Source organism: Ursus americanus, chromosome 10, assembly GCF_024610735.1.
Source record: "Ursus americanus isolate L20-20 chromosome 10, mUrsAme1.1.p, whole genome shotgun sequence".
Taxonomy (NCBI): Eukaryota; Metazoa; Chordata; class Mammalia; order Carnivora; family Ursidae; genus Ursus; species Ursus americanus.
The window spans coordinates 42,462,419-42,486,636 of NC_142136.1; the positions used below are offsets into that span (position 1 = coordinate 42,462,419).

General features: G+C 34.6%; 1 long non-coding RNA gene across 2 annotated transcripts in view; it reads right to left on the reverse strand.

The window, feature by feature from the left end:
- The window catches only part of LOC123801148 (uncharacterized), a 90,119-nt gene that overhangs the window by 51,569 nt on the left and 14,332 nt on the right, over nucleotides 1-24,218 (reverse strand). For both annotated transcript variants that reach the window (XR_015725859.1, XR_015725860.1), the window contains exon 2: nucleotides 16,033-16,140. This is a non-coding gene — a long non-coding RNA (uncharacterized LOC123801148). The remainder of the gene's footprint in view (nucleotides 1-16,032; nucleotides 16,141-24,218) is intronic.

Here is a 24,218-nt window from a genome sequence, read left to right on the forward strand (position 1 = left end):
GTGAAGGCAAATTCAGGAGATGGAGAAAGGCTAACAAAGCCTTGATGAAATTGTTTTATCCACTGGACCAAGCCTTGCCTGAAGCCATAATAAACCATGAGACATTACTGTTATTTAAGTCCTTGTTTGCTATTTCAAGTGGGTTTCTTGCATTTGTAAAACAAAAACAAGAAAACAAAAAGGATTCCAACTAATGCAAGAAAGAAGTTGTATTTCATCTGTACAGCTTCCATTTTGTACAGAAATTCAGGAATAACTATTGAGTAGGGTGGCTTTGATAGAAAACAACAAAAACAGAATGTATGACTGATGATGCATTCGACTTCCTTCCTTTCTCTACTTTCTAGTTTAGACTGATTATAAGGATTAGCAGTTTATGTGGAGTAAGAATTGGCCAAAGAGCAGGGATAAACAGAAGGGGGCATGAACCATGAGAGACTATGGACTCTGGGAAACAAACTGAGGGCTTCAGAGGGGAGGCGGGTGGGGGATTGGGCTAGGCCAGTGATGGGTATTAAGGAGGGCACATATTGCATGGTGCACTGGGTGTTATACGCAAATAATGAATCATGGAACTTTACATCAAAAACTAGGGATGTACTGTATGGTGACTAACATAATATAATAAAAAATTATTATTAAAAAAAAAAAAAGAATTGGCCAAAGAGAAATGAGACACAGAGAAATATTCTACAGCAGAAGGAGAGCAGTGGGAATTGTCAAAAATTATGAACAAATATTAATGACAGTATAATTTATCATTAAAGAAAATAATAAACTAAATCAAGTAACTGAACATTTTTCCCATAAGGGGTTCTATTTGCATTTATACTTACTGAATGTTTGTTTGATATGTTTTGAAAAAATATTGTAAAAGAAGATTGGCAGTAAGAAGAACATCATTTTATAATCATTTTGCATGCCAAATATCAAAAACCAGAAATAGTACTTTTTACAGGTGAGCCTACAGATGTTGACTATGCTTATGGTGGTGAGCACTGAGTGAAGTATAGAATTGTTCAATCACCATGTTGTATACCTAAACTATGTAACATTCTATGTCAACTATACTTCAATGAAAAAAAGATGTGGTAAGTGTACTATACAAATGTGTTTTATCTTTCATGAGATTTCCTCATATTTAAAAAAATTCACATAACATAAATATTAATGGCATTTAAATGGCTAAGTTTTGTGTGTTTACCTGAACATTTAGAAGATAATTGCCAACTATCATTAATTATATCACTAAACTTTTATGATTAAAAAAACTGAAGTAATTTACTCTGAGAGATACTTTCCCAAAAAAAGATACAAAACTTGAGATAGTTGAAAATTATGAGAAGAACATGTATCAAGCAACAAAATTATTAAAGAATTAATCAAGTTATCACATTTTTTTCTGTAAAAACAAAACAACCTAAAATCTTTTATTAACTTTGAAAAAACATTGTATAGCCCATTTATTTATTTATTCATACTTTTTTAAAAACTGAAGTAAAATTAGCATACAGTATTATATTAGTTTCAGGTGTACAATATAGTGATTCAACAATTCTATATATTACTCAGTGCTCATCATGATAAATATATTCTTAATTCCCTTCATTTATTTCACTCACCCCCCTACCCACCTTCCCTTTGGCAACTACCAGTGTTTTCTCCATATTGAAGAGTCTCTTCTTTTGTTTGCCTTTTTTTGTTTGTTTTGTTTCTTAAGATCCACATGTGAGTGAAATCATATGGTATTTGCCTTTCTCTGTCTGACTTATTTTACTCAGGCTTATACCCTCTAAGTTCGTTCATGTTGGTGCAAATTGTAAGATCTCATTCTTTTTTGATCCAGTAATTCCACTACTGGGTATTTATCCAAAGAAATTGAAAACACTAATTCAAGCAGATATATTATTGCAGCATTATTTATAATAGTCATGGTATGGAAGCAACCCAAGTGTCCATCGATAGATGAATGGATAAAGAGGAATACTATATACACATACAATGGAATATTACTCAGTCATAAAAAAGAATGAGGTCTTGCCATTTGTAACATATATAGCCCATTTAAATCAAACCTAAAATTGACCATGGTGATCTGCAAAGCTGGATTGCAGTCTGTAAACAGAAAACAAAAGTTTTAGCTTAGAAATCATGGACTTAATGGAAGATAAGAATAATATCAAATATGACTTTTTGCAAGAGAAATTCACTTGCCTATACTCTAAAATGTGTAAGTATTTGAGCCCTTCCCATCTTCAATTTTCAAGTGCCAAAGGAGATTCTTATTATGTAGCTGTGATATCTAAAGATAATATCAAACAAGCAAAAAGGAGTGTGAGAATGTTTCAAGTTAGGCTAACATTTGGGAATACCACCAGCTGCTCTCTTTTACAATGAAGGAAAATATAGCTCAAAGGCAAAACTGTAAATAAAGTAATTTCAATCTTATTTTACAGGTTGGAAAAATAGTCACAATGAAGTCCTTTAATGAGTTTGCCCTTTTTCAAGCTGCCTCACAGTAAAACTAAAATTAGGTAACACCCTAAGGGAAATTTTGAATAATATTGTTATTTATGTCCTATTAAAAGGTATTACCATATTTTACCATAGAGGCTTTGCAGTATTTTAACATATTGCCCACAAACTCAATTTTATGAATTAGTGAATAGAACAGGCATTAAGCAAAACAAGAAAGATCTGAATTTTTATTCATTTTAACTGCTGTGCACTTCAATTAATGCTTTGTTGATTGAATATTTATACATATCTATATGCACACATAATTATAAATATCACACATATATGTATATGTATGTGTATACATATATGTATATATATATTTATAGATAGGTAGATGGATGAAAAGAGAGAGAGAGAGAGAGAGAGAGACCTAACATATGACCACAAACATAAGTGATGCTGTTCAATTGTTAGGGATAATTCATTTGTTAGTTAAAATTCCAAACCACGATATGAACCTAGCTAATGGCAGAAATTCATAATAAACCAACATTTCTAGGTTCTTTCTATAAATTACAATGTCTTTAAGAAATGTGAATTAATGTGTAGGTGTTTATTTAACAAACTATAAAGGTAGTATTCTATTTTCTTATTTTCTGAGAAAATTTCTCAGGAAAATGAGCTTACTGAGGGTTAAAAATATTTTCTCTTAATTTACAAATCATGATGAGTAGTTGACCTATTATCATGACTTTGTGCGTGGATCATCAGACATAAGTGAAAGAAAAAAACAATTAAAAAGAAGCCAAGAAAGCAGATGCTAAGTTTCATTCAGTACTAAATCCACTTTACCATTACTTTTCAAAAGCAATCTAAATGTCAAATTTCTGACACCGAAATTGGTAGCAAGCAAATCGCACAGCACTAAACTGCAAAGTGGCATGCAAAATTTAGAACAGTAGGTTGTATATAATTAGGAAAGAGTTTGTGCTTCTAAATATAAAAGTCCTACATTCAGCATGAGGAAATAAAACTCTTAGGAAGAAGGCAGTCTGGCTGCACTCTTTAAAGACTCTTAATACAAACATAAGGGCAACAGATAAAACATGAATGCTCACTTAGGAAAAGCAGGCTTTTCACAGGCAAATGTGTAAGATCATTAGTGGAACTAATCAGAGAATACTGGTATGTTTTGCCTCCTTTTATCCTTAAATATTTTGACTATATTCCTTCCAATGAAATGGTAAAGGTTTAAGGCAGAGTCATGTCAAACATAAAAGACTTGAATTTCTAAATCCCTTGAATATTCCATTCATCCACTAAACAAATAATTCTGAATATTAATAGGTAGTATTTTAAGTTCTTGGGATAGAGCAGCAGAGAAGGAAAAGTCTCTACCTTCATAGCACTGAAATAACAGTGAAGAAGGCAAATGGCGAACAAATAAAAATATAAATACATAATAAAACGTCAATACTCTGATGAAAAATAAAGCAGAGACATCGGATAAAAAGTGATGAGGGCAGGGGATAATTTACAAAGGGCAATCCTTCTACCTCTTTCTGAAGTGGTCTCATCTGAGCAGAGACTTGAATTAAATAAGGGAACGAGCCATGCAAGCATATAAAAGAGAAAAATATTATGCAGATAGACCAGCAAGTTCAAAGGCCCTGAAGAGGAAATGAACTGGGTTATGTTGACGCCATATCCCTCCCCACGAGGTAGGTAGGAGGCAGATGAGGTGATACCTGTTGGAAGACTATTTCCAGTTCCTTGCAAGAGATGAAGCATTGAGGCTGTGCCAACAGAAACGGTATCAGATTGAGACTATAGTTTGAAAGTTGAGGCAATAGCAAAGGCTGAGCAGGTCACTGTGGGTTAACAGGAAAAGAGACAAATTAAGTATTCTGTCGGCATGTTGGCTTGAGCTACAGGTAAATGATGGGGCTATTACTGGTATTGGGAAGAATGGGTGGGGACAGTAGAACCAAGAGTTAGGTATTGGATACATTCAACTAAGATGCCTACCAGATATTCAATATCAATATCACAGTGACATCAAGAAAGAAGTAGGCTGTGGGAATCCAAACTTGAAGGAATAGTATGTGGTGAAGAGAGGTGGCAAAAGCTTGGGCTATTCGTTTGGAAGTCATCACCATATAGAGTCTATTTAAAGCCATGGGGATACAGAATATCATGTAGTGAGAGGGTACTGTAGCCAGAGGAGAGGAATTCCATTCGGGAAGAGGAAAGGGAACAAGCCACAGTTACTGAGATGGTGTGGGCAGTGAGGTGGGAGGAAATCTGAAAGAACAGGGTGGGTGCTCTGAGTGGAGGAAAAAGAGCAATAAATGAGAACAAAGTACCAGCCACATTCAATTATAGTACTATTCTCTGCCTTCGTTACAATTTTGCAGATGGTTAGGCTGGAATATTTTCTGACACTTAGCAGAACAGGTGATGTTGCCTGGCAGAGGAGCCAGATTCTATCGTAGCACAATTTGAGAGGTGTTAACAGGAATTATAAACAGAGTTCTTCTCTTTGCCCATCCTCCAGGGAATGGAATGTCCAACAACAGACACTTGTTAGTGCATAATTAATTGGATGAAAACATTTTTGTTACCTGGGAAGAGTCACATAAATTAGTACACAGCTTAGCAACGACTAGTAGAAGCAGCCCCATGTCGTCTGTTGATCTTATGGGGAAAGTGGAAAGTTTGTGGTTGTAAATGAAAGACAGAGGTGAATCACTTAGTACCGATAAAGCAATATCATATTGACTTTGTGCTTCCCGGGGGAGAAGGTGTACCAGGGAGGAAATAACAAGTGACAAAGAGAGTGGGAGGAAAATGTCCTAATTGTGTATAGCTTGGGGGCATCCCAACCAGGCTCTCTTGCCTTCTCCTATCGCCATTTTTCCTTTGCGTCCACATCTATTCCTGCCACTTCAAATGCCATCTGTATGTGAATGATGTGTGCCGCTATATTTCAAGCCCAGCTTTTTTCCTGAACTTGACTATTGCTGTTTACTGACTATCCAGAGATTTCTCGCTTTCAGCATGTCAGAAGGAAGACTCTGTGTTTCCCTCTGTCCTACTCCTTTCACTACTTCCAGAGGGCACCAGCTTCAACCCAGCTTCTGAAACTCAAACCCAAAGTCATCTATGACCTCTGCTTTCCTACTTGTCTATCCTCATATGATCATAACTTATATTCCCTATACCTCCTATGTATATTCTGTCCTGTTATCTCTGTCTTTCTTACCCCATCTCTTACCCGACAGCATTTTCCTATTTAGTCTTCCTGCTCTAAATATCACCCACTTGCTGAGCATTAACTTTAGATTTAACTGAATTATGCATCCTTGCATGTCTGATCTCTATTTCCCACTCCATCCTTACTTTGCACTGCAATACCATATATAAACTGGAATGAAACTGTAGAGACTCTTTTTCATGTGCTTAGAGATCATGAGGAAGCAAAGAGAAATAAATTTACTAACCACACTATGGCACAAAGTACATGCTGTTGTGACGGAACACTAAACTCAACAGTGTCCACTTTTAGAAATTATTATAATTTTTATAATTTTACTATGAGTTAACTTACGTAAAGGAATGGCATATATTCTAAAAATTAAAGTACGGAGGTTATGACAATTTATCTGAATTTACTCTCAAACGTTATGATCAGATTGTGATAAACTACGATCTCACATTTTTATTGAAAGTTTGCAGAAAACAAAATGCATTATCAGAAATTAAATTTAATTGACTGTAAGAAAGAATATGTTGCCTGAAACTGCATCTTGATACCTTTATTCTTTATTTATGGAAATCTTCCTAATTCTTCAAAACCTAGCCCAAAAGTCATTTTCTTTTTTTTCTTTTTTTTTTTTAAAGATTTTATTTATTTATTTGACAGAAATAGAGACAGCCAGCGAGAGAGGGAACACAAGCAGGGGGAGTGGGAGAGGAAGAAGCAGGCTCATAGCGGAGGAGCCTGATGTGGGACTCGATCCCAGAACGCCGGGATCACGCCCTGAGCCGAAGGCAGATGCTTAACCGCTGCGCCACCCAGGCGCCCCCAAAAGTCATTTTCTTAATGATGATTGTTTTCAACCCAATCAGATATAATTACTCCATCTTACTGTATTTTGCTTCTAACTCTATTATAAGACATTCTTTATTCTGACTTGTATTAAAATAGTTGACAATATACTACAACAAATTATGTCTTCCTTGAAGGCAGGTAATAAGGATTAAACATGTTTGTTTTCACTGAAGTAAAACCATCCTTCTTTCAATGAAGATTTGGGCTTTTATAATAGTATTTTAAAATAATTTCTATGTTTTCTTTTTTTAATTAAAATGTATGAATCAACAAACAAAAATGTAACTCAATATATATCACAAAGCTACCTCCCTGCTAATTCGGAATATGGTTCCCCATAAAGGAATAAATAACCGTAACACAAGTGTTTGGCCTCCCTCATCGTACACTTATTCTTTAGGTAGAGTAAAGCTTATATTTATAAATATTTATATTTATAGCCATTTTAAGTATATGTATATATACATACACACATACATATCAAGTATATATCAGACATATATGCATCACATATATGCATGGTCCAGGACACACACACACTGACATATATATGAGACTTTATGTGACATTCTTCACAGAAATAGATCTGAAAGGGAATTTAAAATGTTACCAGAGCCACATTTAATAAACTGATTAAGAAGCTAATTATAAATATACTGAGAGCGAGATTCAGAACATATTTTTTACTCCAAACAGAACATAATTTGCAATGGACTTTAACAGAGCAACTTTTTTGGAGTTCACTCACAGTACTTTGGTGTCATGGTAACAAATCATTTAGTTTAATACTTTCATCCCACATCTTATTTTGAGAACAAATTAAGGATGTCAGTGATCCTGGTTTACTTTGCACTATACACTGCCTCAATCATTTCAACTGAGTTGAACTGGATGCTAAAGAAGGTTGCAAGTATTTGTTTCTAAGGATAACTTAATTTTGGGGGGGGTCTATATAGCATAATTTAATTACAATGTTGCCTAGAGAGGTCAGGGGTCTAGATTAGCTCCCAAGTTCTATTCTTCCCTTTTCACAAGATACTTTTCAGAAAAGAGTGGATTACAATATACAGGCTCTGGGTGCTCTGTGGAAACCTGTCCCTCTCAACACAGACATACCTAATCTACTATACTATGCATCTGTCATGGTCCTGAACAAAAGGACTTGATCCCAATGTAAAGAATTATTAAGATATGATTATATGCCCCAAGTCAACAAATATAGAAAGAAACGAAAAATATCATTACTTGAATGGAAGTTTTGAAAGTTGTTTTTTTTTCTTTAATGATTTTGAAATACAAAATAATAACAGAACTTGATTCTACTTAATGCTATTTAGGTCACACAGGAATTTGGGCTACTTCTTTTAAGGATCTTAAATGATTCTCTAAATGTAGGGACTGAAGACAACTTGTGTAAAGCATGGTTTCTCAACCTCGGCAATATCAACATTTTGGGTCAAATGTGGGGGGGGTTGTCCTGTGTGTTGTAGAATGTTTAGCAGCCCCCCTGGCTTCAGCCCACCAGATGTCAGCAGCACCTGCTCCCAGGTTGTGACATCAATATAGACCTTGTTATAGGTCTGCTTGAGGGTAAAACCACCTTCGTTTAGAAACCACTGGTTTAAATAATATTGAAAATGTTTTGCATAATTAGCTCAAAACAACTTTATGCTATTGGTCAAAACAGAAGTTATTTATGTTGACTTTCAAAATGTGAACCTAAGAAAAATATCTAGATACTGAAGAGGAATGTTTGGATTAAAATAAAGAGACAGTATCATACATGACTATAGCTACAAACTCTAGTATAAATATCTTTAAGACCTTAGTAATATTTTAACAACATGGTGAATTTTAACATGTGAAAATAATGAAAAAGTATTAGGTATATTTATACAAATTATATCTATCTATCTGTGTTTCTATTTTCACAATCTATTAAGCACTGCCTCTGTATGGTTCAATTAGCTTGTCAATTTCCACATTTATAGTCCATGCTATTTATTATATCCTGAATATTTTTATAGCTTATTAATTTAAATATATCTAGTCCTCATAAATTCATTGGAAAGTCATGTATATGTAAATATATATTATCATTTATATACATATATTATATACACATAAATGTTTTTTGTGTGATATGATGTATATATACTATATATGTCTCTGATATGTGTATATATTATATATACATAATATTTATGTGTATATAACTTGTTTAAATTTTATATAGCATATATTATGTATACATATTTATGATCATATCATTCTATTGCTCCTGACTTCTTGCATTTGAGCTTAAAAACACAATTGTCAGCAAAGTGGAAGGAATATTTATATATTTGAAAATTTATAAGCTTGTAAACATAAATATGAGGGTATTGGGCCAGTCTAAAGAGAGTTTTCCTACATGTAGGGGATTAAAAAGAAGTATAAACAAACATCCTATATTCTAAATTAATCATGTCCAAACTTACCAGTAGCAATTGTTTTGCAAGTTAAATACTTAATTTACCCCAATGTCAATCATTCTATCTTTTTACACTGCCTGAGTACAGCACTGTTCTAAGGAGATGCAAAGATTTAAAGGCATTCCCACTCAGGTGTGGATCAGATATATACACCACTTCTAAAATAGAGATGGATTCATGGCAACCGGGCTACACATACACATATGCATAGAACAGAGGGAGAAAGCAAGTAACAGCATTTTGAGCTGCATCTTGAAGAGTATAACAGTTTTCTAAGTTTATAAGGGGCAAGGCATGGAAACGTGAAATTGCATGGCTTAATGAGGACCCACAAATGGCCGAAGTGCAAAGCATCTGATCAAGAAAAGCTGAGAGATAAGGCGAGAAAGACAGGCAGGACCAGACTGAAGAGTCTTTTTTTTTTTTTTTTTTTTTTTTTTTGGAGAGTTTATTTATTTAGAGAGAGAGAGAAAGAAAGTGGGGTGGGGGAGAGGGGAGGCAGAGAGAGAGGGAGAGAGAATTTTAGGCACACTCCCCACTGAGTGCAGAACCCAATGCAGGGCTTGATCTCACAACCCTGAGATCACCACCCGAGCCAACATTGAGTCCGAGGCCTAACCAGCTGAGCCATCCAGGAGGCCCTGGACAGAGTCTTTTATCCCAGTTAGCCCTCTTAGTCCTAAGGAACCACTGAGGGATTCTCAACAGTGGGGTCACATGGTTGGCTTTGTGTTTTAAGAAAAATATATGACAACAAAATGTGACAGCATGCAGACACTTGGTAGGTTCACATGGAAAACAATGCAGAAGAAAAGAAGATGCTAAACAATAGCACAGACACCCAAAGTCTACCACTACCCGAAGACACAGAAAAGAAAAAAAGGAAGAGAAGAAAGTGTTTCTTTGAATGAGCATTCACACCAAGCTCTATTCTTGCCCACAACTCCCTGAGAATATACTGTTTTAATGTTAAGTGGAATATATTGCTGTAATTGTAGTCACAGACTTTGTAGTTATACACAAATGACATGATACAGAGGTGCTGCTCCAAAATTATTGTTAAAAAATTATGAGCATGAGCAATATACAATCTGTGATTAGAGGCAAAACTGTAGATACAAAATCACTCTTTGTAAAATATTTCCTTATGCTGAAAATATATTTTCTTTCATCAAAAATCTAACAAATTGTGGGTACTTGGGTGTTGAATAATAATGTATACATACAACTTGGGTGATGATTTATTTATATATATACACACATACACACACACACACACACACACACAACTTATAAGGACATGAGTATCTCCTATAAATTAAAAAAGAAAAATTAGAAGGGAAAATGAATTTTCTAGAAGATAATTTATAAACCACATGAATTATTTCTATGACTATACATGTTTGCATATTCAACTTAACAAACTGCTGTATCTTATTCATTATTGGCATTTCGGTGTTGTTTATAGGCTAACAATCTAAAACCAAATTTTTTGTGTACCTGTGTGTGTATTTTTGTGTACCTGTGTGTGTGTTTATGTGTGTGCTAAGAACTTTCCTGATTTGCTCACATTCAATTATGTGAGTTTGGAAAAATTTTAGTCTCATATTTGGAAAACATTTTAAACTTTTGGACATGTATATTCAATTGGAAATAAATATTCCTACTTCAAAAAAATCATGTTATTTTAATTGAAGATTATCTCTATTGATTTCTACAGTAAAACTCTTCTTGCATTTCAATGAAAAATATGTATTTTTATAATGAAAAAATCATTATAATTTTTAAAGGTGTTACTTAACATCATTCCAATCAATGTAATAATAGTCTGTTCTAAGTCACGCATATAGTATGAGCAAGATTGATGTGATTAGACAAAGAAAATCTCTAGTATTTATCAAGCAAATAAATATATTGGAACAAACAAAAGAAAAAAGAGAAAAATGATGGCATCAACTCTCTTATGTCTCTGATACCTTAATTGGCCTTAAATTACAAAATTTGACAGTCATTCCTTTAAAAAGAAAACTGAGTTGGATATACAACTTTGTTTTTGTTTTTAAATTACACATTAATAAATCTTTGGGGCACCAGGGTGGCTCAGTCAGTTGGGTGTCTGACTCTTGATTTTGGCTCAGATCGTGATCTTAGGGTCATGGGATCAGGCCACGAGTAGGGCTCCACACTGGGTGTGGAGCCTGCTTAAGATTCTCTCTCTCCCTCTCCCTCTGCTCCTCCCCTCACTTGCTCATGCTCTCTCTCTAAAATAAAGAAACAAATATTTAAAAAAATAAATTACATATTAATAGATCTTTATTAAAGTCCTTTACATCCACTAATGTATGGTCATAAAAATCTAAGCACACTATTAAACACACACAAGATTAAACACACACACACACACACAAACACACAAAACTGGTCTGTTTAGATACAGAATAATTACAAAATGGCTTATAACATCAGCCATCATTTACAAAAGAGCTTACAGAATTTCTACTGTGCCTGGAAAACGGAGTCATGAAGATGAATAAAGCATCAGGTAGGCCCTCTAGGACCTCATGGACTAATCACACTACAGATACAGAAATATCTTCTAAACAGTATAGATTGTATTGTACTAGTGATTGCGTCACCCAAGAAAGAGTCTGATATTGGTAGCATTTGTTCTGAGAGCCTTGAAGGCTGTAGTCAAAGCAGAGTGTGAACACAAGTGCATGTTGTTCAGGGAAACGGCGCTCAGTTCAGAGTACCTGGGTGGTCTGGTGCCCCCAACATCGGACCTATTGGTGATACAGAGAGGCTGAAATTGAAAAGAAAACTGGGGCCACATTTACAATTGCCCTGCTTTGTGGTTGCAGACTTATTCTGTAAGCAGTAAGGAACCACTGAGGCCTTTAAACAGAAGACATGTATAATCAAACATAAATAACATAAACTGCCCCATGACAAAAGATGCTAGTAGGAAAAGACCAAGAGCAAAGTAAGAAGACAAGATGGCACTGATCTGTTTGATTATCCACTCCTCTGTAAGATTCCTATTTAAAATAAGCATCACAATATTATTTTCTTTACTCTTTGCCTGAGACTGCCCCTTCGTAATTAATTGTCCCTAACCCAATAAACATTTTCTCAGAATCAGGGAAATCAAGATTCCCATCTTACTCCAATAAAGGAGCCTATTTATATTTCATTCTTACTTAAGTGAATAATTTGTCTCCTTTTCAAACTGATTATATTTAATTGTGTTTATTTCCTTTATGAATAACACTTTTTTACCTTCTCTTGTTCTTCTTCTTTTTTTTTTTAAGATTTTATTTATTTATGTGACAGAGAGCCAGCGAGAGAGGGAACACAGCAGGGGAGTGGGAGAGGAAGAAGCAGGCTCATAGCAGAGGAGCCCGATGTGGGACTCGATCCCCGTACGCCGGGATCACGCCCTGAGCCAAAGGCAGACGCTTTAACGACTGCGCTACCCAGGCGCCCCGCGCTACCCAGGCGCCCCGCTACCCAGGCGCCCCTCTTGTTCTTCTTAAGCACTCTAGTTACTTTAAGATAAACTCACCTCAAAGTAAAGAAAGTGTTATTAAAAAAAAAAAAGGAAGAAAGTGTTATATAAAAGATGTTTTAGACTATTTGTTTTTCTATGGAGAGCTCTAATGCTATCTAGCCAGTTACTATGTTTGATGCAGGGATGTTTCGCCCTTATGCTATTATCATCCTATCTAGCAATAAATGTTGATAGCTGTTGTCAAACAAGACACTTTTTTAGAATGATAGGCTAAAATCATGGGAAAATACTATTTTCAGTGCCAAAATTGAAAATAATCACCTCCTTCCAAAGTGAGAATATATCTAACATTTTCCCTGTTTCTTAACAAAGTCAACATACATAAAACTTAGTTGTTCTCATTTGTCCTCATATAAGTATTTGCATATCCTTGCCTTTTTCCAGAACAGTACTGAAGTCAACTGCATCATCCCATAAAAACTTGAGGACTTTGATATTTAATCAATGGTTAAAACCTTACTGTGTTCTCTTTCTACTCCATAGATTGATTTAAAACTTTAGTAAAACCCCAAAATGTCCACCATGCTAAACACCACCAGTTTGGGGGAAGTTATGGCTGTACAGGTGATTTGAATTGTGAACAGGGTGATAGGTACCACCTTTACACATCTATCTCTGCAGACATTGATTCAAGCCTTGGTGAAAGTCATTATTTTTGCATAAACTTTACACAAGGAACTTGTTACTTTGTAGTGTTTAATACATTGATAATAAAATATTAGACATTAGCTGGGTTATTATGTATGCAGTATAGATGTTTATTTAGGTATTTATCCCCAAAATGTATGTATGTGAAAGTTTCCTGATTACTCAGTGAATACTGATATTCCATTTATGGACATTCATTAATTATATTTGAGCATGATTATTCTCACAGCAATTATATAAGAATATCTTCATGTTAAACTCTGAGGCAAACTCTACTTACCATTCTATTATTTTAAAGCTTTTGGTAGAATTTTCCATTCTGTCATGCAATCTTATATTCTGTACTGTGTTTACAAGGCACTTTTATATTATTTGTACTGAAATTTTCAAAAGAACATACTGATTATTCTGAGATTTAAAATATTAATATTAATTTTATGTGCATGTTCAATGCTCTTATGGTACAGTTGCTCAAACCTTAGTGTTTCAAATGGGACAAAACCAATAATGTTAAAAAATTAGACACTGAGGAACCTCAATAGGAAAATATCCAGGGAAAATAAAATTCTCCATATGAATAAAATATGCATGTTGTTACTAGATCTAAGTGAGTACAGTAGACATCATTTCCCACGTTTCCTTTAGATTATTGTCATCCTACTAATGATATGTCTCTCCCCTTCTCTTTTTCTCCTGGATCCTCCCCTTAAGTGGGGTAGGAAAGGTATAATCTTGTGAGTGAGCAATGTCCATGTTTCCTTAACAAAGAAATCTCAGCAACGAGGCCACTAAGAATATTTAGCACTTGGTTCAATACCATTGTATGAACCAGACAAGAAACTGTATCTAATGAGAGTATACTAAAAAGTTTCCTTGAAAATTTAAGTGACAACCACAGTGAGCAACCATAATATCTTAATGTACTGGGCAAACTGAACTGGGTTTGTTTAAAAGTCTCAGAATTACTGATTTTGCTGAGAGAACAGAAAAGGATATATGTAGCTGACCCAGTGAGGAAAGGGTAACTCAGTATTAAAATTTTTCTATAGGATACTTTGTATAATTACTTTATATTCCTTGGAGACTAGAAGATTATCATAGGAATATAAATGGTTCTATTAACTAAAAAACTAAAAATATATCCTACGTAATACTAACACATTTCAAATTGGAATAATTCACAAATTTATTACATATATAATAACATTATATAATTTTCCTATTATACGAATACATAATTATTATGTTTATCTATAGAAATCTTTAAGTATAATGAGTGATTCATTTAGGTATATTTACATACATACTGATATTATTATAGGAAATAGCCATATCGCAAACTCTGTTGTAATGATTACATATAAAATGGAATCTGATAAATATTTGACATATATGACCAGTGAATCAGGAGGCCATTATAATACCTCCTTAATAAAGCAAATAAAAACACAGAAAACCTGTGGATTTTATCATAAAGTTGTATGATAAAGACATGTTCTTCATTTAAGCAAAGAAAAGTATAGAATAATTCTGAACAATTATAAGGAGAGAAGGTAAAATGATCCTAAATTTTAATGGCATTGGATTATATGTCTTTCATAGTACTTGGTTCTAAGTTAAATAATGATCACATAAGCATAATTTGTCAAAAACTAAAATAACCAAAACACAACTAACAAAAATATAGGCATGGAAGTTGAAAAAGAATTAGAAGTAATATGTTCAAATTTACACATTAAAAAAAATTAGTAAATAAAGGTATTTAAAGGTGTTTAAAGCGATGGTGATATTTACCGGAAATAGTTACGAATGCTAAGTATGCTTACCTTTAAGACGTGGTAAAAGATATGAGGAAGGAATGGAGCAAGATATTTTTGCTTATTTTTTATCCGACTGCACTGTTAATATTTTAGTTGCTATCACATAATGATTAAGAGTATCAGTCTGCAACCAGACTGCCTTGGTTCAAATCTTAGTTATACTGCATACAACCTATGGCCTTAGTCAATTGACTAAACATCTATTTATGTATCTTAAATACCTATTTATGTTAGTTTCCTCTTCTGTAAATTTAAAAATCAAAAGTGGTTCTATTGGAGGGTTCTTATCAGGGCTTAATGAGCTAATATTTAAAAAGCATTAGCCAAGGTACCTGGCTAGCTGTTGGTAGAGCGTGTGACTCTTGATCACAGGTTGTAAGTTCAAGCCCCACACTGGGTATAGAGATTACTTAAAAATAAAGTCTTTTAAAAAATAAATAACTAAATAAAATGTGCGTACCATTAGGTAAGCACTATAAAATAATTAAAGAAAATAAAAAGAAAATAAACATCATGCGTATGGATAATGGTGAATGCATTTCATAATAACACATAATTTAAATTTTTAAATAACATTAGTTATGAATGCATTGCTATGAGTAAGTGAAAACAGTATTTTTATGATGGTATCTGATACATTAGAAATGTCTAATTTATGAAGATTTTTTTTATAACATGACAAGTTTTTAGAAGCAAATAGATGCATGTTTTGAAGCACTTATTTTATGGAAAGGAAATATGATGCATTATAATAGTTGGCATCATATATAATTTTTGATATCAGAAACCAAGGAAATGAAAATTGCAGAATTTTCTGAATTTAATTATAATTTCATTGGGAAATTGAAAATGCTTTTACATTATTTTATTTCTAATCATTCAGTATGCTAAATAATATGCTTATTTTCCTTATATTTTAAAACATTAAAGAATTCAGAAACTCACTATCCAACATGCAGAGGAGACTTCCTGAATCTTGAGTTCTAAATCTCAATCTATCCCAAACTTCAACTTGACAACTTCTTTAATTAATGTATGTCTTCATAGCCTCATCTGGAAAAGAAAGAAAAAACAAGGAAAATCATCTCTCATTCTCATTGTTTTAATCAATATTGATCAGAAATTTAACGTCCAATCATTAGTGGGTCTCATTCTATTAGTATTTCAGAATAACTAAGATTATTTATAAAATACTGGCAGTTCTAATTTATAAGCAAGTTGTACTGTAAAGTTCATTTGTAAGTCACAGATATAAAGGTCAGAAAAGACTTCAGAGGCCATCAACTTCCCACTCCATTTTTTGTATAAACCCTTCTGGAACATCCTTATCACTGACAGATGGGCATTCATCCTTTGGTTAAAAATGTCAAGTGATCACAAGCTCAGTAATTTAAAGGCAGCCCATTTTGCATCTGGACAGCTGGAGTCTTTATTAAATTTTACATCTACTAAACTGTTTCCCTATAGTCACACATACTTGCTGCAAGTATTTATTTAATGCCAGATATGTCAAATACGTTGAAATCACAGAACTTACAGTCCAATTGAAAAGGCAAAGAATCACCAAATAATAGCACAAATATATTATTACAAATTGAACTAAATGCAGAGAAGGGAAAAAAAAGTTACTCTTACTATTTAGCTGGGAAACCTGATGTCCTCCAGGGGCACACACTCACACAAAAAACAGTCTTAAAAAAGTATGGCTGCATGAAATAAGAAGAGGGGATTTAAATGGAGACTGGGGGGACTGGAGTGGAGGGTCCCAGAGTAGAGGAGAAGAGGAAAGTCTGTTTCACTTTGGAGATCGGAGTGAGGACAATTGGATGTGTGGGTTCGGAGGCAGACAGCTGCACTCAAGAAACCAAAAGAGGGACAAAGTATGTGAAGCAAACTGCACAAAAGGGGAAATGCTGCAAGGCGAAACTGTAGAGGTAGGAGGTCAGGCAGTTAGGGCCCTAGGGGGACTTCTAAAGTTGCTACCATCTCCTCCTTAAAGTGACACCCAATACATTTACACCCTGTTCAACATTACAATATACATGCCAGTAGTAACCAATTCTGCTTCCCACATTTCAGCTGAACAAGTGTCTCCAATTCCATCCACCATTTTTCAGACTGTCCAGAAACGTTACTCTTCCAACTGGCTTCCTCTGCTGTCACAGTTATATGTTTGGGTTTGTTACAAGTTTAACAATGTATTGCTAGAACTAATCACAATATTATACTTGTCATCTTTGTTAAATAATGATTTGAGCTACTATTGATATTTGCTGTGATCATATGATCCACGTCCAAATCTACTCATATTTGAGGGTCAAAGTGGGAACTACCATGAAGTGGGAAAGTTACACAAAGACAGTAAATGTAAAGCAGTCCTCTTAAGGGCAAACCCGGGTTTATAGTTACTCGAATTATTGCTTCTCTTCCATTTTACACAGTCTACTTTGTTTTGACCTGGAGGATTGCCTGATAAAAACAGGATGCCCAGTTAAATTTGAAGGTCAGACGGAGAATAAATAAATTTTCAGTGTAAGTATGTCCCATGCAATACTTGAGATCCACTCATACTAAAAATTATTTATTATCTTTCTGACCTTCAAATTTAACTGGAGGTCCTGTATTTTTGCTGAATTTGGCAGACTTCTCTGCATCTGTAGCACTCTTAGGGGCTAATGAACATTTCCATCATCTGTGGTTCCAAATGATGACTATTTCTACACCTGGCATGGCACAGAGACCATTACTACATTCAAGTCTTTTGTAAATCGTAAGATTTTCATAATGCTTGTGTAGAGGACAGAAAAATACAAACAACTTATTGAGCACCTTCAATATTTCAAGCACTATGCCATACTCTGGAAATTCAAAAATAAATAAGACACGACTCCTACTCTCAGGATGCCACTGTAGGAAACAAGGACAAACATCTAAAATGCAAAGTGACAAGTGACATATTAAAAGTGGAGAGAAAACTTGATAGGAACATAATCAGGGAGTCTTAAATACCAGGGAAATTTATGAAGACTGGGAATTTGATATTGAGTAGCAGTTCACCTGTGAGAAAAATTGGGGAAGACAGCCCAAAGAGAGCTCCTAGCTTGTGCAAAATCGCTATTTGAAAGTGAGTCTAGGAAACATCGTACAGTGCAGTAAGCATGAGAAGATACAGCTACAGGTGAGGTTAGGACAGTGGGCTGCAGCAAAGGGCCCTGCTGAAGCGTGTACTCTAACAATTCTCATTTATTGAATGCGTATCATGTGCCAGGCACAGTGGAGATTAAAGTTAAAAATAGAAAGGTAATTTGGAAGTTATTTGAACCTGGATCTATGATATGATGGAAGAGCAAAGATGACTGTGAAGTCCTCAGCTTAGGCACTGGGGAAGATTGTGATGCCATTTCCCAAATGAAAAAAAAATCGGAGGAAGAGTAAGTAGGAGGTGAGAGAAGAGGAGGCAAAGTGGAGCTTGGGCATGGTAAATCTAAACAGTGAAAATTTCCCTTTTTATTTTCGATACGGTGATGACAGATCATTTTACTCGATGACTAATGGAGTTATGAAGTCAGAACAGCATTTTTGTGGATGTTTGGCTATTTTTAGCTTCTTCATTGCCAACGTGAAGGTTTGTGCAATAAACAGATCCATGAGTGGTAATGATGCAAGTTTCTCTGGACAATAACTCTAGACCACTATGGCCCACGTCTTGTTTCTCAGGGTCAAGTTCTCACTATTCCGAGACAGACCGGCTCTCGTAGGAAGGTTGAGGGCTTCCCAGATTGAGAAACAGAAGTGAATTGATAAGAAAGTTGTTTCCTGATTGAATCACATAATTATACAGTTAGCACTGAGTTCTGTTTTTAGAGACTGAAGTTAAAATTTACTTCCTCGGAATGGAGGTGATTGTACATTAGGCGTCTAAGAAAAGAGTGAACAGCATTAATCAGTAATGCATTTACTTTTATAAACCAGAGTTATTTTCTGAGAACCTCAGGAAGTTTCCTTGAATTCTATTCACTCCAATTACTCTTTGGATCTTTTAGTGAGTTTTTACAAATGAAATTTTTATTTGTACAACACATTTCTAATATTTGCGGTTTCAATTTTTTTACTTCTTTTTGTTTCTTTTATTTAAATGACATTTAAAAAGATAAGGAAACATTTACATATTCCCCCAATGCTTTGCCCCAAGTAAGCACTCAATAAATGGTTTTGACTGACTGGGAAATTCTTTCTTGCTAAAAGGCAATATTAACCTCCCCCATTCTTTTTTGCATATAAACTAAGGTCATCTCTTATCCTTAATTCTGCTATGAAATAGTTCTGCTTTGAAAACAGCAAAGATGCAATTTCTAGAAATATAAAATAGAGAGTATTATTTTAAAGTAGCTAGAATAAAATAAACCACAAACATTAATTAAAATAATAAAATAATTAGTATTTTTAATCAGTGAAGACTCACATGTATAACTGATTTTCCAAAACATAGCAAAATCATTTTGCTCAATTATCTAATTATGTATTTACTTTGCTTTTCACTTTGTAAACTTTAGTTTTTCTATAATTTATAATTACTTTGAGTCTTTTTGCAACACTGACATTTTTCATAATACTGGCAGGTCTAAACCTTATTGAGTCATTCTTTCTACAGTGAAAACATAGCCACATATCATATCAAGTTTGTAAGCTATTTGCCATGTGATTGATTGCAGCAGAATATTTTTATTTACATCGCACATGCTTTACTATTTCCAATTCCCTCTTTATTTTTTAGCACAGATCGTGTAAGGAATGGACCACATTCTCCAGATATTCCAATAATACTAAGATACAGAGCATATCTATCCCACATTCCAAAATTGTGGCAACCCTAGGCCGTATACCAAGTCAATGAATATGTATTAAGTATTCATTTTGCAATTAGAAGAAGAAGATATGCAGTTCTTGGAGGCAGGCATCTGTTACTTTTACCAACTTTAAATTTCCTTTATAGTCGGGATGGAGCCTCACAGTGATTTGAGAGCATTTACAACAAAGGGCTTTGTGTGAAAAAGCTACCGCTGATTGTAACAAAACATTACAATTCTAAGTGGCTTAGAATGAGCATTTACTCTCACAGATCTGTGAATAGGCAAAGCAGAGCCTTGCTCCTGGCCGGAGCTCAGTGGGTCCAGGGCTGGTCCACATGGTTTTCATCTTCCTCCATCATATCTGAAGATGGCATTATAAAATGAAATTTTTTTTAGCAATGAAACAACTTTCCATTTCCCAGAATGCTTTTTGCGTGCAGGAAGCTCAGGGCCCAGAAATATTTTTGTGTTATTTTTGTCTTATTTACTATTTAAAGCAGGATTAAGTACCTTTTAGTTCAGATTTATGGCACTCTTGTAAGATATTTCTTCCAAATACCTTGTAGGCATTCTATGTTTTTGATTCCACGAGTCTTGGGGGTAAATGCTTTCTCTCCAGACTTAATTATTTGGTTTTTGGGCATATCTGGCCAACACATTTTCTAGGAGACCTAGTGCCTGGCTATAAGTGTTCACTAGAGACCACTTTATCACTTCTAGAAAATTTAACAAAAGGGTGTTGGGGTCACATCCTTGGCTTGGACTCACTGTCTGTACCCTTATTTTAAATTTTGCTAGCAGAAGAGTCTAGAGATTAGAAAAAGTTCTAGCTTCCAAGCCAACAACACTGCTTGCAAACTGGACAATTCTTTCCTTAACCTACATGTTGCAGAATAGTATTACATGCGGCTACGATGATTTTGATATCTATCTGGTTACCATCTTAAACTCAAGTAGACAAGTTCTTAAGGTCTATTTACTATGTTACATGTTATTTCAAGCAACAACACTGCCAAATATTTCAACATTTCATAAGGTCATCAACTCATGCTGATTTGCCCATGACATTCCCAGTTTTAGCACTGAATGTCCCACATTCCAAGAAACCTCTGAGTTCCAGACATACCGTGATAGTTACTGTACTTACTACTCTACAACATGTAACATGGCTTGCAAATTTTAAAGCATCCTATAACAATGTCCTTATATCTTTCAACAGGTTGCTCACCTACCACTTCCCAATTCTAAATGTGTATATAATTACAGCACCCCACTTATCCATAACAATTTCTATATCAGTATAACAATGCATCTCTAAACTCAGTGACTTAAAATAACAATAATTTATTATTGTTCCCATGCCTGGGTGATTGACTGATTGGAGCAGGGCTCATTTGAGGGCAGCTCAGTTCCACATGTCTCTTATCCTCTTCGGACCAGTGAAAAAAAACCTTCCTAAATTCCTTTTATGGCAATGGCTGAGACATAAGAACAAGCCCAAGCATACAAGCACAGTTTAAATTTCTGATTTCTTGATATCTGCTAATACTTCATTGGCCAAAATAAATCAAGTGGCCAAGCCCAAGGTCAACAAGCAGGGAAATACACTGCACCTTTAATGGGAGGGAAAGTGTAAAAGAGTATCAAATAGATTCTATTACATTTAAGTATTCATTTTTACTGTAAGTTACATCATGTTTAGGTATTCGGGTATACCTCATTTAGGTGTGAGGTTTAAATTCTCTTAAGTAAATCACTTCATACCATGTAATGAGGTCAACCCACCCAGCCTTCAAGATTTCGTTTACATTGTCGGGGTGCAATCAGGAAGTAATGGGCATATAAGAATATTATGAATTTACTAATCATCTTAGAAGAAGAGACCCAGCCAGAAGCAAGAGTAAGTGTGGGTGGAGTTATAATCATGGCGATCAAGAATGCCAGAAGCATTTAAAGAGGAGGGAGCTAGCAGAAGGACCAATCGACAGTTGCCGACCCTATGCAACAACTGACTTTTCTTTTGCTATTTTTACTATCAAATACAATCTTTCTGCTACGTTGATTGCATCCAGAATTTTTTTAGTTCTTCTTTTCCTATTTTTCCAATAGAACAGTCACTGCCCTATTAAGTCTTTTAAAAAATTAATATAGCTATTTTCTATCATAAAAGTAGTTTGTAGTTACTACAGAAAATACAAATAATTGGGGGTTAAAAAAAAAAAAAAGAAATCCAGAATCCTACAGCCTAGATACAGTCATCCTAAGCATGATACAGCATCTTTTTACATTCATTTTCCTATGTGTATTTTCTATGAGTGCAATAAAAATAGTACTCAAAAATAGTTCTTACATAAATTATACCTTCAATTTACAGCTTGCAAGCATGTTAATCTGCTGCATAGCTTCCATTTAAAAACCTTGTATCAAACAGGGTTTCTCTTACTGCTGTTTTCCTGAATTGAAATTGGATATCCTTTTCCTGTATGTTAGGTTCTTAAAAGAGAAGGGGCTCATAAAAAAAACAAAACTGAAATATAGAATTGTATACAAACTAAATGCAAAACATAATACAAAAACGCAAAACCCTTTGGATTGATACCAGGGCTTCTTTCCTGGCTCTGACCTGCCTAAAGCATTTGATTGTCGAGACTCTTTTGCAAAATGTAATGCACTAGTGATGAGCCTCGGTTCCTCCAGCCCACATGTCACCCACAACCACAGAGATTTCCTGCCAAACGTTTGTTGTTACAATCTAGAAATGGATTCAGGCCTCGTTAGTCCAAGGACCCTTATTCAAACTGTTCTGGAATGGTCCATGGGCATCATATCAGAAGGTACGTCTGCCTAGCTTTCAGGTTGAATTACTGAGTCCACTCAAAGTTCTGAAGATTTATTTGGGTGCTCAAGCACAGTCTGTGCCTTTTTAAAAGATCATTTTCCTCAGCCTTGCAGTAAGAAAAACTTCCTCCTGGAGTCTGGCAATATAAGTATGTCAATATAAACATGTCGATTTCAAATCCTAGTCTACAGTGTATAAGAGAGGGTGTGCCTTATTAGGTGTCTTACTTACACTAGTTGGTTGTTGGAAGAATTTGTTGCAGGGAGGCTGACCAAGAGATATTTTTAAGAAAAACTTCAGCAACTTAATTATTTTTATTTGTTTACGTGTTCGGGTTTCATTTAGTTTTGATTTTCCTTAAAATTCAATCATAATAATTCTTGTACACACATTACAACATTGACAAAAGGTCCAGATGAAAAGCAGGAATTCCTGTTTTTTCCAGTCCACAAACCACTTCCTACTGGCACCGACTTTCAATGCTTCAAGTTATTTCTTCGAGTATTTATTCTGAATTTTAAACATAATATACTATGCTGCATTCCCTTAATTTATTCATTTCATAAATTATTTGTTCATATTTTGTGATGCCAGATGACCATTTAGCCTTCCCAAAATTATCACACTCTGTACTCAAATTGACAAATAATATTTACAGTATTATAATGGTGATGCAAATATTATTCAGCGCCAAGCAGTAGCCTACAATTATTCTTTTTTTTCTTTTTTTACATTTTCTTATTTTTCCTTCATTTACAATTTTTGGGGGTCTTTTTCTTTTTTTACATGGCCGACAGTTAACAGTTAAGAGTCCCAGTGAAGCATGCCTCTCTTCGTCCATGCCCTTTGCAATGTAACTTTGCTATTCATTGGTGATCCCATTAATAAATAGTCTGCTTCCCTTCCTCCTGAATCTGGCCTAGAATTTGACTTGTTTTGACCAATGAAATGAGAATGAAATGATATTGTTCTACTTCCTAGATTAGGTCTCAAAGGACCTCACTGGAGTTTCTGCTTTTGCTCTCTGGGAACCATGACACAACATGATGTAAAGAAGCCCAGGTGAAAAACCACAAGAAGAGAGAGGCCAAGCCAGCCTAACCCTTAAAGACCTCACATAGGCATGCAAATGCATAAGACCCTGCACAACCAGCAGAAGAACTGCCCTAGAACCCCAAGAGGCAATAATCCATTGTTGCTCATGTAAATTGTGTATCCCACAGAAACAATGGAATAAATACAAAGAACAACACGGAGTGACCTTATAACTTAGTGTTCCAAAGAAAGTAAAAAAAAGAAATAGAATGAGATGTATCAGTCTTTAGTACTTACATTACTTAAATACAAGCATTTGAAATAATACCCATTTTGTACAGTTATTATAGATACAGACAATACATAACAAATATATCAAAATGGTGTCTCATGGTGGAAGAAATGAA